General features: G+C 36.8%; 1 protein-coding gene across 2 annotated transcripts in view; it reads right to left on the bottom strand.

Annotated features, from left to right (window-relative positions):
• NLGN4X (neuroligin 4 X-linked) overlaps positions 1-12,846 on the bottom strand; it is a 177,325-nt gene that overhangs the window by 142,050 nt on the left and 22,429 nt on the right. For both annotated transcript variants that reach the window (XM_064646546.1, XM_064646547.1), the window contains exon 2: positions 5,576-5,656. The gene's annotated coding sequence lies outside the window, so the exon portion shown is untranslated. The remainder of the gene's footprint in view (positions 1-5,575; positions 5,657-12,846) is intronic.

Genomic DNA, 12,846 nt, shown 5'->3' on the forward strand with positions numbered 1-12,846 from the left:
GACCTTACAGACTATCTAATTCTGGCCTTCCTGCCATGGGCAGAGATGCTGCTAGATCAGGTTGCTCAAAACTACCCAACCTGGTGCTGAACTCTTCCAGGGATGGGGCAGCCACAATTTCTCTGGCAGCCTGTTCCAGTGCCTCACCACCCTCACAATAAAAAACTTACTCCTCACAGCCACTCTATGTTTTTCCAGTTTAAAGCCATTCCTCTTTGTTCCCTGTTACTACACACCCTGATAAAACATCTCTCTCCACATTCCTTATCAGCCCCTTTTATATATTGAAAGGCTGCAGTAAGCTCTCGTGAGCACCTTCTATTCTCCAGGCTGAACTACTCCAACTATCTCAGCCTGTCTTCACAGGGGAGGTGCTCCAGTCCTCTGATCATCTTGGTGGTGCTCCTCTGGACCTGCTCTAACATGTCCATATCTTTCTTGTACTGGAGACCCCAGAGCTGGATGAAGTACCCCAGTGGGGTTTCACCGGAGCAGAGTGAAGGGTCAGAATCACCTCCTTCAACCTGCTGGCCATGCTGCTTTTGATACAGTCCAGGATACAGTTGGCTTTCTCAGCTGCAAGTGCACACTGCTGACTCATAATCAGTTTTTCATCCACCGGTATCCTCAAGTCCTTTTCCACAAGGCTACTTTCAATCCATTCACCATCCAGCCCCTACTGATATTGGGGATTGCCATGACACAGGTGCAAGACCTTATACTGGTCTTGCTGAACTTCAAGAATTTCTCATGGATTCATTCCAAGATTTTCCTGTTATACAGGGCTATTCCTTTTATATAAAAAAGAAGGAAGGTAGCTGCTGAATGGCAGGTAAAAGGATATATATTAAGAGATATAGATGGTCTTCCCTTCCCATTAACTACTGAGTTGTCCAAACAAAACAAACAAATCACAGTATTGTGATTAATAATGCAGTTGCAGTGTGTTTTGAACCTTGACACGATGAGGAAAACTGCTTACAAGTAATTAATTTACACTGGAACCTTGTGCTCAAAACCTTTACTGTTCTATAAAAAAAAAAAACAACACTGAGCTGTTTTGAACTTTTTAAGAGTTTAAAGTTCCCTGTAGAAACGGATATAGCATCACTACCCATTGTTCAGTACAGTAGATTTAAATTTTATGAGTCACAGTGATAAAACATATTCAAGTTCAAACACTGAAATAGTAAAATTTGCACTCTAGTTCTTTGAATTGAACATGACTGAACTTCAAAAAATACCTGTAATCAATCAAATGAGCAGTCTATGCAAAACAGTGTGATTATTTTCTATTTCACTTTTACTTATTAGTCATGATGTTATGATTCAGTGAACTCCTATTATCCATGCAGTCTGTATAATGCTGAAATTAGACAATTTTAAGCATTCTTTGTTATTGTTGTACAATACCTTTTGTAATATTGCGTTCAAATTAATTTTCTACAAAATCAATTGTATTTATGGAAATGTTACTTAGATAAGAATAGTTTATGTTTCTTAAAGATTTAAGACAACCATGACTCATCCTTTTATAAAATTATTTAACTATCTCCCAAAAGCTAAAAAGTAGTATGTAAAGTAGTATTAGTAAAGCTAATGAATTTACGTAGAAGTGATAAAATTACTCAATACCTTGCCATCTGAAAGTAAATTTAATGACCTGGAAAGTTTTAGTGTTTGTTATTTCATAATTGAATAACATTTGCAAATGCTTCATATTTCCATTTCTCACTTGGGTTCTTCATAAATTCACATATTGATGGAAATCATTAGGGTTTACCTGCTTTCAGGTACTTTAGGTCAGTCATACTATAAGAGATATCTAAATATTGGGATAAAAAATTAATGGATACATCACTTTGAATTCAAATGGAGGCAAGGAATCATTTATATTCATTATAAGAATCCAAATGTTTTGATTCCACTACTCACAGAAGGTCTCCACCTTTAATGGAAAATACACCACAGTATCAGTGATGTAACAGATTTTTCTAAGATTAGATTTACCAGTAACATCTCAGAGTAAAGCAGATGATGCAGCTTTACTTATTTTTTCTATGTTAACTGAGCCACAGATAACTGCAATGGATTTAGGACTCCCTGGAAACGAATGTATAGACACATAGAGAGTTGTGGAACATCCTGCAAACAAATCTAGGCAAAATCTCATTAAAGCCTGGTTAAATTTCCAAACAGTAGGTGTTAAACTCAATTTACACTACTAAAATTTCTTGAAGAAGGTTCAGTTTCCAATTTGGAAACTTACTGAAATATTGAGCATTAGCCTCAATTAATTAACATGACCAGACAATCAGTTCTGAGATGTTCAGCTGATAATTTCATCAATTGCTCCTGCTTATCAATTGTTTTTCACCATGGAAAACATACCTTCTATCATTATAAAAGGAAGGATTTAAACTGATTTCTTCTCTTCCTTACTTCTGTTTCAAAATTAAGAGAATTGGTAGGAAGAATATACACTATAATGGCAGCAGAGCCTATATATATAATAGTACTGGTCTTAGGAGCCTACTTAATTGATGGATTTCCATGCTAAAATTGTGCTAATGTTTCATTAAGACAGAAAAAATGTGAGGAGCATTCTTCTTCCACCTAAGAGTGTAAAATACAATGAGAGCCTGAAAAGAAAACTGGAGGAGTTGAAGGTGTTGCTTAACCAGAGGTTGGACTGCTCAGCTGAGCACACTTCCATTTACAGCCATAAACTCTGACAAGAGGAAAGCAAAGATCTTGATCAACAACACTAAATCTGAAGAGCTGAAAAGTAGGCTGAGGAGAGCTGACAGCTCTACGAGTGAGAGTTATATTGTGCTCTGATTTTCCTCAGAGAATTAAGAGTTGATCTGTTTCCTGAAACTCTCCAGACTAGAACTGGAATGATTTATTCCTGCCTTCTAATATGAAGGCTTTATTTTTCCTTCACATTTGTTATCATAAATGATACAAGACAGAAGGCTTGATCAAAGTCTGAGAACATGATCAAGAATCTGACAGTATGTGGCTACATCAAAGAAACAACACAGCACTTCACAGACTACCACAGGGCTCCATCTGCACATTCAGCTGTCAGGTTGGTATTCTAGAATGAAGTCCCACCATTTAAACTCACACTTCTGATGTAAGATCAAAATCTGAGGACAAAGCATGGGCCATTTTTTTGCTTCAGTTTTTACTACTATATTGTGCATTGCCAGAAAGCCTTTCTTGCATACTCCGAACATAATGTTTTTGCTTCTTCAGGAAGATCATGGGTTTATGTTGAAGATTTTTATTTGGAATTCTGGATGAAAATGATAGCAAGTAAGAAGTAAAAGTGTTCAAGATTTAGGGATTTCTTTCTGTATTTTTCTTAAATATAAGAGTACAGTATAACAAAAATCAGTTACAGTCTGTCCAAGCTCCCATGTCTAATTGTTTTTTTGGAACCAACACTGATAATTATACACATGCTTCTCTTATTCATCCAAATGTATCCCTAATGTCTACTGCAAATACAACTTCAAAATTAGTTTGGCTTGGGTTATACATTTTCCTGAAAGCCTTCAGATCCATTTCTATTTGTCTCCTGAAAAAATTCTCATAATACAACCTTTTTTCAGACAAAATTTGAAACTAACACATATTTTCACATTTCTGTTGTGTATCTTTGAGTACCTTGGGGGTGGTAGTTGAATAGAAATATCTGTGGCTACTTATATTTCAGAAATTAGCAAGCAGAGAAGCTGAAATAAATTTGGTATGATTTATAACTTCATTTTCTACTCTCCTGTTGTTTGTTGCTTGTTTGTTTGTTTTTTTAATATATAGTCCAATTATCACTTCACATGAACAACGAAATTTTCAAAAGGCACTGCTGGCTTCTGATGTCCACTAACTTGCAGTGTGATTTAAAAGCCAGACATCAAGAGGCTCCATCTCACTTTTCTGTTTTAATGTTGTTTTCTTCCCTTTCTACTCCTTCTCTCTGGCTTTTCTGTCCTGTGTTATGAAGAACAAACACAATGCTGAGAAAAGAGAGAAAACTAAAATCACACTATCCCTCACTTTCCCCTTCAGACTCCTCTCCCCAGCTTCCGTGGTCTATCTCAGTATATTGAGATAGATCTAGAGATAAGATTTTCCCTTCCTGGAAATGGCTGTGGCTTATTCTAGTGCGAGACAATGTAAACCTACCAAAATTTGTTAGTTCCAAAGAAATTATTATTTCATCTTTGTACTCGTCAGCTTTGTACTCTTGATATTCACCTTGTATTCTTTATACCAGGTGCTTGCCTTTTTCCTGAAAAAAACGTCCCGAGTTCTCTGAAGTGGAGTAAGTAATTGAATTTTATGTATGGCATTCATGCATATTGTACTACTCGCTATACTAACCCCTAAGAATTCAGCTATTATCACAATCACTGTGGATGCTAAACTACTAAACAGGTTCCTGTTCATGAATTATTTTTTATTCAATTACATTTAAATTGCTACAAATTGGAATAAACATGGTTCAGTGATGCAAAAGTCACAGGAGTTTTCAAAGCTGTTATTTTCTTTGTCTGAATTTTACACTTCACATAATGGTACCCTTGATTCTCATAACTAACCTGTCATACTTTGAATTATTGCTTATTCACAACTTTATTATCACATCAGATCTATTACTATTCCTTCTCCTTGAATTTAGGACCCAGTGTTAATATGAAATTGAAACGTCATTGTACTACAGCTAGGGCAATGATTACAGAAAAAGTCACATTTGCTTTGAAGTTCCTGTATAATATAAAGTGAGAAGGAAGAATGTGCATCAGAGAAACTCTTCTGGTCATTCCCTTCTCATTAATCGGCATGTCAGGCACAGCATGAATGAATGGTAATTAGATTAAGATGTTTTATAAATAGACTATATTCTATGCATAGATTTCTAAATTAAAACTTTGTCACATATTTCATATTGATATAATAAGAATGTTTATATATGTATGTATATATATATACATACACATATAACTATCTATGTGTGTGTCTGTGTGTACGCTACATATATATTAAATTATGTTATTTCATATTTTGCTAACAAAATGAGAGGAAAAAATAGATCTTTATGATAGCAATATGAAACACCAACCAAGCCCTTTTTTAATATAGCCCATAAGAACTTAGAAACCCAACTTCTTCTTGCAAATTGGAGACTGTCAGCTCTATCTGGAACACTGTGGACTGGAAACCTCAAACCTTGCTGAGTAGCAGTGGCACAATAGCCTAGTTTAATCCCATGTGTTTTAACTAAAAACTATTTGTTATCATTCAATATTTACAAAACTGAAAAATAATAATAATTCATGCTTATCATGAATAAGCACAGAAAGAGCACTATTGTTGAGAATGCACTCTATTCCATATCCCAGAGTATGAACACACGGCAAACAAACATTTTAACTGGATGTGTATATTGCAAAGATATATTTCAAACACGTTTAAGAACACCAGCAACAGAGACTTGCTATCATTTCTTTTACACATTTTTTACAGAACACAGAATTGTTATGAACATATTTTTAGTACTTACCACTGTGTTGTATTTTTGAGAAGGCTTCAAAATTCCCCCGTAGGAGGAAGCATGGTGTCATTTTCGTTACAGCAGTTTTTCCTGTCGGGAAGAAATATATAGTGAGTGCTCTTCAATAAATTAATTAAAAAACCCCCATGCTTATGAGTCACAAATAGTGATCAAAAGGTTACTTAGTAAATCACCTGTAGTAACAGATATTATACATATTCAAATATAAAATAAAAAAATTAAAATATTTTTTTATAAAAGACATTTGACTATTTTTTATTCTTTCTTATGTGTAATTCAAAACTGTAGTTTACCCTTCAAATGACATTTCAATGGATAGACTATTTCTCAAAAGTCTATCCATTTTAGATAGACTATTTAGATATAAATACCAATATTTATCAACTGTCTGTTCTGTCAGGACTATCTTGAGACACTGCAACTTAATACTCAAACCTTAATAGTGTCAAGAAAGTTATTTCAGGTAATTTTAATATATCTCAAGACTCTGTTAGCAGAAATACTTTTCTTCTGTCAAAAGGCAACAAAGTTGATTTTATGGCATTTATAGCCACATACATTTTGCAGGAGAAACTCATGCACTGTCTGTATATTTATTTCTGTTTTTCTCATAAAGTACCAAGGCACTTCTTATCATTTATTCTTATTTTCACTAAGTCGATCCTCGCAGAGACTGCAGATTCTGCAATTTAAAACAAAATGAATACTTTCTCATTAATGTTTTGACTCACTACAGCCAAACCACTCCCTGTAAGTGCAATTCATTGTAACAGCTGCAAACACAGGTCTCAATTCTATGTAAACACAGTGATTATCTTCATAAATTGGAAATAAGTACCAGTGGATGTCTATCTAAAGGAGGAATTCTGAAACATGGAAGCTAAGCAGAATTCCTTATGAATAAGGAATGTGTGAAACACCCTAGCTAAACTGTCAAAGTGTCCATCTGGACACTTGCTACAGGGGAAGCCTGGCAATGCTGCAACTTTTCGTACACACCCGTTGAGGAATCAGATGTTGAAGTTTAGGACAATCTTTATTGCAAGCTACAGTAATGTCTTAAATCTCTCCCCATGACAGTGGCACTTTTACTGGAGATTTCACTGCTCACGTAGACTCTGACAGCCATTCCAATTCTCTAACACTAATAGGTGATTAAACCTAGGATATAAGAAATAAGGACGGATTTAAGGAATGGCTGTGAATGGCAGTGAAAATCTGCTAAGGCTAACACAGCTTCCCTTCTCAGTTATTTTAAACTTGCATTTCTTTATTTCAGCCACCTTTATAGCTTAATTCCTGCTACAGGAATAGAACAGAACAAAACTCAGCTTTACTGGTAAACACAAGGATTGCATTTACTGTCTCTCCATGATACCAAAATAGTCTTCAGCTTTCAAGTATAAAAATGAATGAAGAAAGTATTATTTGTGCACTAGGTTTTCCAAGTTTATCTTTGTACCTATGGGTTTATCTTTCTTGCCTTCAGATTGTCTTACAATGTTTTCTAGTTACCCTTGACAGACTGATTTTTGTCGACAACTACATTAATAGTTTATATGTTCTAGTAAACCACACTGTGCATTTACAGATCGTGTTTAGACTTTATCTCTAATAGTCAATTGTTCTCAAAAAAACAACAGCAAATACTGCACTTCCTTTGTATCAGGAAGCATGGGCACACATATTAAAAGACTAGAATTTAAATTTGAAGTAAAAATTTAGGCATCATCTACATATACTTTTATTATTTGAAGAGCTATTTTATTTTCATATTTGTGACAACTGATTTCCTCATAATTATAAAATTTTAAGAAAAATATTAAAGGAACCTGGCAGTTCTTCTAGGCATATTTTTCTGAAATCTATAACAGGTTTGCTCACCATTCCACAGATGCATATTTAACTTGAATCCAATGGTGCTATAATCACCCTAGTTTTAATGTTACCCAGTTTAAGACTACTTATTTGATTCATTTCTCAGAATTATCACAACTGCCTCTGATGTTATAGGTGATACAACAAGAAACAACTAAGACTGACATTCAGGTATTATATTTACACAGTTATTTTAGTCTTTACCTGAGAAATATGTCAGGGGAGGTTTAGGTTGGATATTAGAAAAAGGTTCTTCACCCAGAGGGTGGTTGATCACTGGAACAGGTTCCCCAGGGAAGTGGTCACAGCACCAAGCCTGCCAGAGTTCAAGAAGCATTTGGATGATACTCTCAGGCACATGGTGTGACCCTTAGAGATGGTCCTCTGCAGGCTTAAGAATTGGATTCAATGATCCTTGTGGTGCCTTTCCAACTTAGCATATTCTATGAATCTGTGAAATAAAATCTCTGTCTCATAAAAAGTTTGTTTTATTTTGTTTTGAACATGATGACTCACTCTCTCTAAAACCTCTGACATCTCTTGGCAATACCTAGATATAAGGCTAGATATATTCTTTGATAACGAATTTTATTCAACACAATTACTGGACTATTGTAATTAACTTCTGTTTGAGCAGACAGGTTCATGAGGTCTCTCTAAGAAAATGTACTCTTTTGAATTCGATCTTAGCATCGCTAAATACATCTTTAAATCTGTAACTTTTACAGTGTTTACCCCCTTTTTCCCATTGATTCAGCTTCATATCAAGTTCTTTCTTTTGAAAATTTTCATAAGCTCTCCACTACTAAATTGGAAAACTTCCCATGTATTGACACTTTTCATAGCAATTAAATTTTCAAATCTTTTGAACTATAAACATAAAATCAGTGATTAAACAATGGGTCATAGAATCATAGGATATGCTGAGTTGGAAGGGACCCATCCGGATCATTGAGTCCAATTCCCGGTCCTGCACAGAACACCCCAAGAATCACACCATGTGCCTGAGAGCATGGGCAAATGCATCCAGGCAATTCTATGATGTTCTCTCCACATCAATAGTCCAGAAGTCAGAACTTCAGCTAAGCAGATGTTGCTATTTCAACTGTTTATTGTCTGGACAGTTTGGGAGGAGAGGGTTGTCCATAAGAGGAAAGCCAGCTAGAGGTAGATCTCACAGCAGGAAATAGACACAAACCAGCTAGAAGAGTATCAGAAATATGCAAATGAAATAATTTTTGTCATTAATTAAGGTATTTGAAAGCAAAATAACTAAATCTGGCCATAGGCTTCCTTTGTATTTAGTTGGAAAAAATAGGCATCCTGAATTTAGAAGACTTATTAATCTTCATGGGTCAAACAGTGTGGGCTTTAAGTTAGAAAACGAACAACCAGCTCTTCACATACTCCAACTGAGGTAACATTGATTTTCTGATATCTAAGAAATGAGTGGTGGTACTTTATTTTCTTTACTTGAACCAAATGTAATTAAGTATCAAATAATGCAAAGACAGTGAAATGTAACTTTTCCTTTGCTAAATATGCAGTAACTCTCTTTTTGCCTAAAGAGAAGAAATTCACCAACAAGTAAAAAGCTCCCATTTTGCAAACCCATTCTCAAACTTTAATTGAAAGCAGCACACCAGAAGAAGACAGGAAGCCTCTCATCTACACAACTCCCTCGAAATGTACATATTTTGAGTTATACTCCTTGTCTTCAAGCAGATCAGAAAGATATGGTGAAACCTGTGTTTCTTCTTTCTCCCTCTGACAGTAATTTCCTCGTGATTCTCTGCTCATCCATTTCTGTTTTGAATTGTCAAACCTATGAACCTCTTTGTACTTCTGGTCTCAACTTCTGCCTGTCCCATAACAATGCCCTTGTGGTAGCATAGTCAGAGAAAGCAGGAAAAAAGACTGACACTCCTCTGAAGCCAGAGGTGAGGGACTGTATGCTCAGCCACAAGTAACTAAAATATTCCACAACATGGGTTGGGTGGCTTCAGAGAGAAACTACAAGAAAAAGAAAGAATAGGATTGTTCAAATCTGCGGTAAGGCCTAAGGGCAGGAAAAGCTCTAGCAGAGACCAAAGATGAACAGAGTAAGCAGGCAGAACAACCTAACATGAGCAATAAACAGAGACTCCTCTTCAGAGAAAATGGGCTGCTACCAAACATACAACTGCAGCAGCAGAGCAGGAATAACAGAGAAATGGAAAGGCTGATGCCCTCTCCACAGGATGCAGATGGGGAGGAAGAATGAAGCTGTGTGTGTAAGGCATGATGGCAGCTAGGAACAAGTAATGTGAATTTGCAGTGGACCTTATTTCTTCAGAAAAGTACTAACATTTCTTGAGAAATCTTCTTGTCTTCAAAATTGTTTAGATACAAGTCTTTGCTAACGTGATTGGCAAAACATAGGTTAATTACTCATGGGGGCTATAGCAGAATCATCCTGAACCACGTGCCAAAACAAAGATGTCATATGTGATACAGCAGATAAGACAGATTAAAATCTTCTCCTCATCAGGAGAATAATTGAAAGTAAATATCTGACTAGCATATAATACACATTTCATTAAAAAACTTAAAGAATGAAAGGGTGACAGTATTGGTACAATGAAGTTACAAACAAACCTAATAATTAATACTACAGATCAAAAACCTGAAAAGTTCCAGAAAAAGATAAACATGCTGAGGTGGAAAAAACCCATATCAAACTTAAAACAAATTAAAAAAAAACCCAACAACAAAATAAACCCAAAATACAACAAGCAGGCTAGAAACAAAGATGTTAGGCTCATTTTGAATCAAACAAAACAAATCTTCTCAAGAATTTGCAAACTGCTATGAGAAGTCAGGAAGAATTAAACTCATAAAGCTTCAGCCCAAAACAGCAACACACACCAGAGAAATGCTGATGATGCAGAAGAGAGTAATTTGCCGTGTTAAGAAATTCTGAATGGTAAATGGAATGATAAATCCCCTTAGGGAAACTCCAGGCCAGAAAGTAACAATGCTAAAAAAGCGTGTAGAACAAGACATAGAAAAACCAAAGGACATGACAAATGCTAAGTCTAAGGTCAAAGAGAAGGGGAGAGTGCTAGTCCTGTGTCAAAAGAAAAGGCTGAATCTCAAGGCAGGGACAAGAGAAAGGCCAAGCTTGAGATTAAGGAGGAGGAGGAAAAAGAGGCTGAAATACAGTTAAGGGAGAAAGACGGCAGAAAGCAGAGGGTAAAAGATTAAAAAAAAAAAAAAGCATTAAGGACAAAACTGAAGTCAAAGAAACAAAATCCAAAGAGAGCTTCAAGACCACGCTGAGACATATTGAAATTAAAGATCAGATGGAACAGCAAGAGCTCCACATAATAGCCCTCAAGCTTGTCAAGGTACAGCATTCAGAGGCTGCAGACAAGGAATCAAATGAATAGAAGACAGAATAATCCACCCAGTGGCATGGAGTTCAGATCATCTTTTAGTCCTCACTTCAAGTATCTAGTTAAGTCTCCTTAGGCCTTTTAATATTATTTCTGTTTCTGAAACTAACAGCAAGAAATGTATGAAAAGGCACTTAAACAGCTATTACAGCAAGGCTCTCGCTATGCTTGACGTAATGTTAATTATCTCTGTCTCTTCCAAGTTATTACTAGTAAAGCAATTACCTTCGATAAAATTAGATATGCCTCTCTATGTACAAGCAAACTCTGATAAATATATCTGCCTTTCTCCCTTATGATTTTTTTTTTCTATATCCTATGTAAATCAGGAAGAAATTCCCTTAAAATTTTCATAGCCAGAAAGACTGGAATGACTAAAAATTCATTCAAGAAAAATTCATAAATGAAAACCCTCTCAAAAGTGGAAAAGTTTTTTTCTTTACTTTACATAAGTGATGTATCAGATACTATCATTGCTGGTTAAGCCACTAAGCTGTTTTTCCCACACCCCACAAAAATGCAGCATAAGGTGAGAGAAATTGCAATCCCAACCATCAAACTGAAATGAGCACATCAAAATCTGTCTGCACTTAGGGATTTTCCTATCTAGCTGCATAAATTTTCATTTCTATACTATCAAAACACCTTTCTGATAGACAGGACACGCACAGAGAGGCTATTCCAGTTCAGTGTCGACGTAACAGAAATTGCCAGGGCTACAAGGCAGAGGGTCCCACCTGACAGCAACAATGGCAGAGGTTCTGAGACCTCCTTCTCTTGAAAACTGAGCTCTTACTCATTTTGACCTTCATTCTGTTTCCCAGTTCTCCAGAATGAAACTAATATGTTAGAGGCAAATCACAGAATGCGACCCATCTCTATTGCACCTTCAAAACAAGTTCTGGCAAAAAGCATTTCAACCCAGCGTGTCCCTGAGGGCACCACCAGCTCTGACTGTCCCTGGGGTTCCCCTCACCCTCTCCAGGGCCCAGGAGCCCTCGTCAGCCCCCAGGACTGCCAGCCCCTCCCCAGCAGTGCCACAGCAGGGCCGGTCTCCAGCTCCCCACAGCCCTGCCCTGCCCAGACATGGCCCTGCTTAGACGGGACCACCATCAGGCAAATGGTCCAGCCTGGTCTCAGCCTGACAGAGGTGCCTGATGCCCAGGGCTGAGGCTGCCCCAGTGCCCCTGGCTGCCCTGCTCCTGGCTGGTGGGGGAGACAGGCCCTGGCTGACAGGACCTGCTCTGATGCCTTCCATGGGGAGCCTCTGACATTTCTGGACCCTATGATGCCATGACACAAAGTTACTAATTCAGAACTGCAAGTGAACTGCTCACACAGCAAAAAAATCCTACTTTGACCAGACCCACGATGACAGACAAATGAGGAACATATCCTTCTTGCAGCAGCTGTCATTCTATACATAACATAATCCCTAAAATCCAAATTTCCTGAGATCACAGTATATTTTAACCCAGCCACCATCACAGAAACTCTGAGGATTGAAAGTAAACAAAAGCACAAACAAAAACCCGCACCAAACACTGCAGCAGAATAAACTCACGCTATCAGTCAAGATGAGAAACTAGTTACGACTAATATTCTTCTATTTTCTGTTTCTCCACCCAGACCAACTAAAGCTTTTGAGATACACCTAGGCACTAAATTCCTTAACTTCGGTGAGTACTCAAAATTACAGACTCCACAAAGACCTCTGTGTCTCTTCTCTGGAGAAGCTTTCATTTTTTGTTATAACCTATCTTCACTGGTTTTACATGACTGAACCACCTACTTAGCATTTACATCTGCTACAGAGGTGCTGCCTCTCAAATTGTCTAATTGATAATTATGTTGTGAAAGGAGTTCTAAATGCCCTTAGGAGGTAAAGCTCAGAACATTTGTTGCTAGTAAGTATTCAGTGTAAAGTTCATTGCTTTGGTTTCA

The sequence above is a fragment of the Pseudopipra pipra genome, chromosome 2, assembly GCF_036250125.1.
Source record: "Pseudopipra pipra isolate bDixPip1 chromosome 2, bDixPip1.hap1, whole genome shotgun sequence".
In the NCBI taxonomy this organism is placed as follows: Eukaryota; Metazoa; Chordata; class Aves; order Passeriformes; family Pipridae; genus Pseudopipra; species Pseudopipra pipra.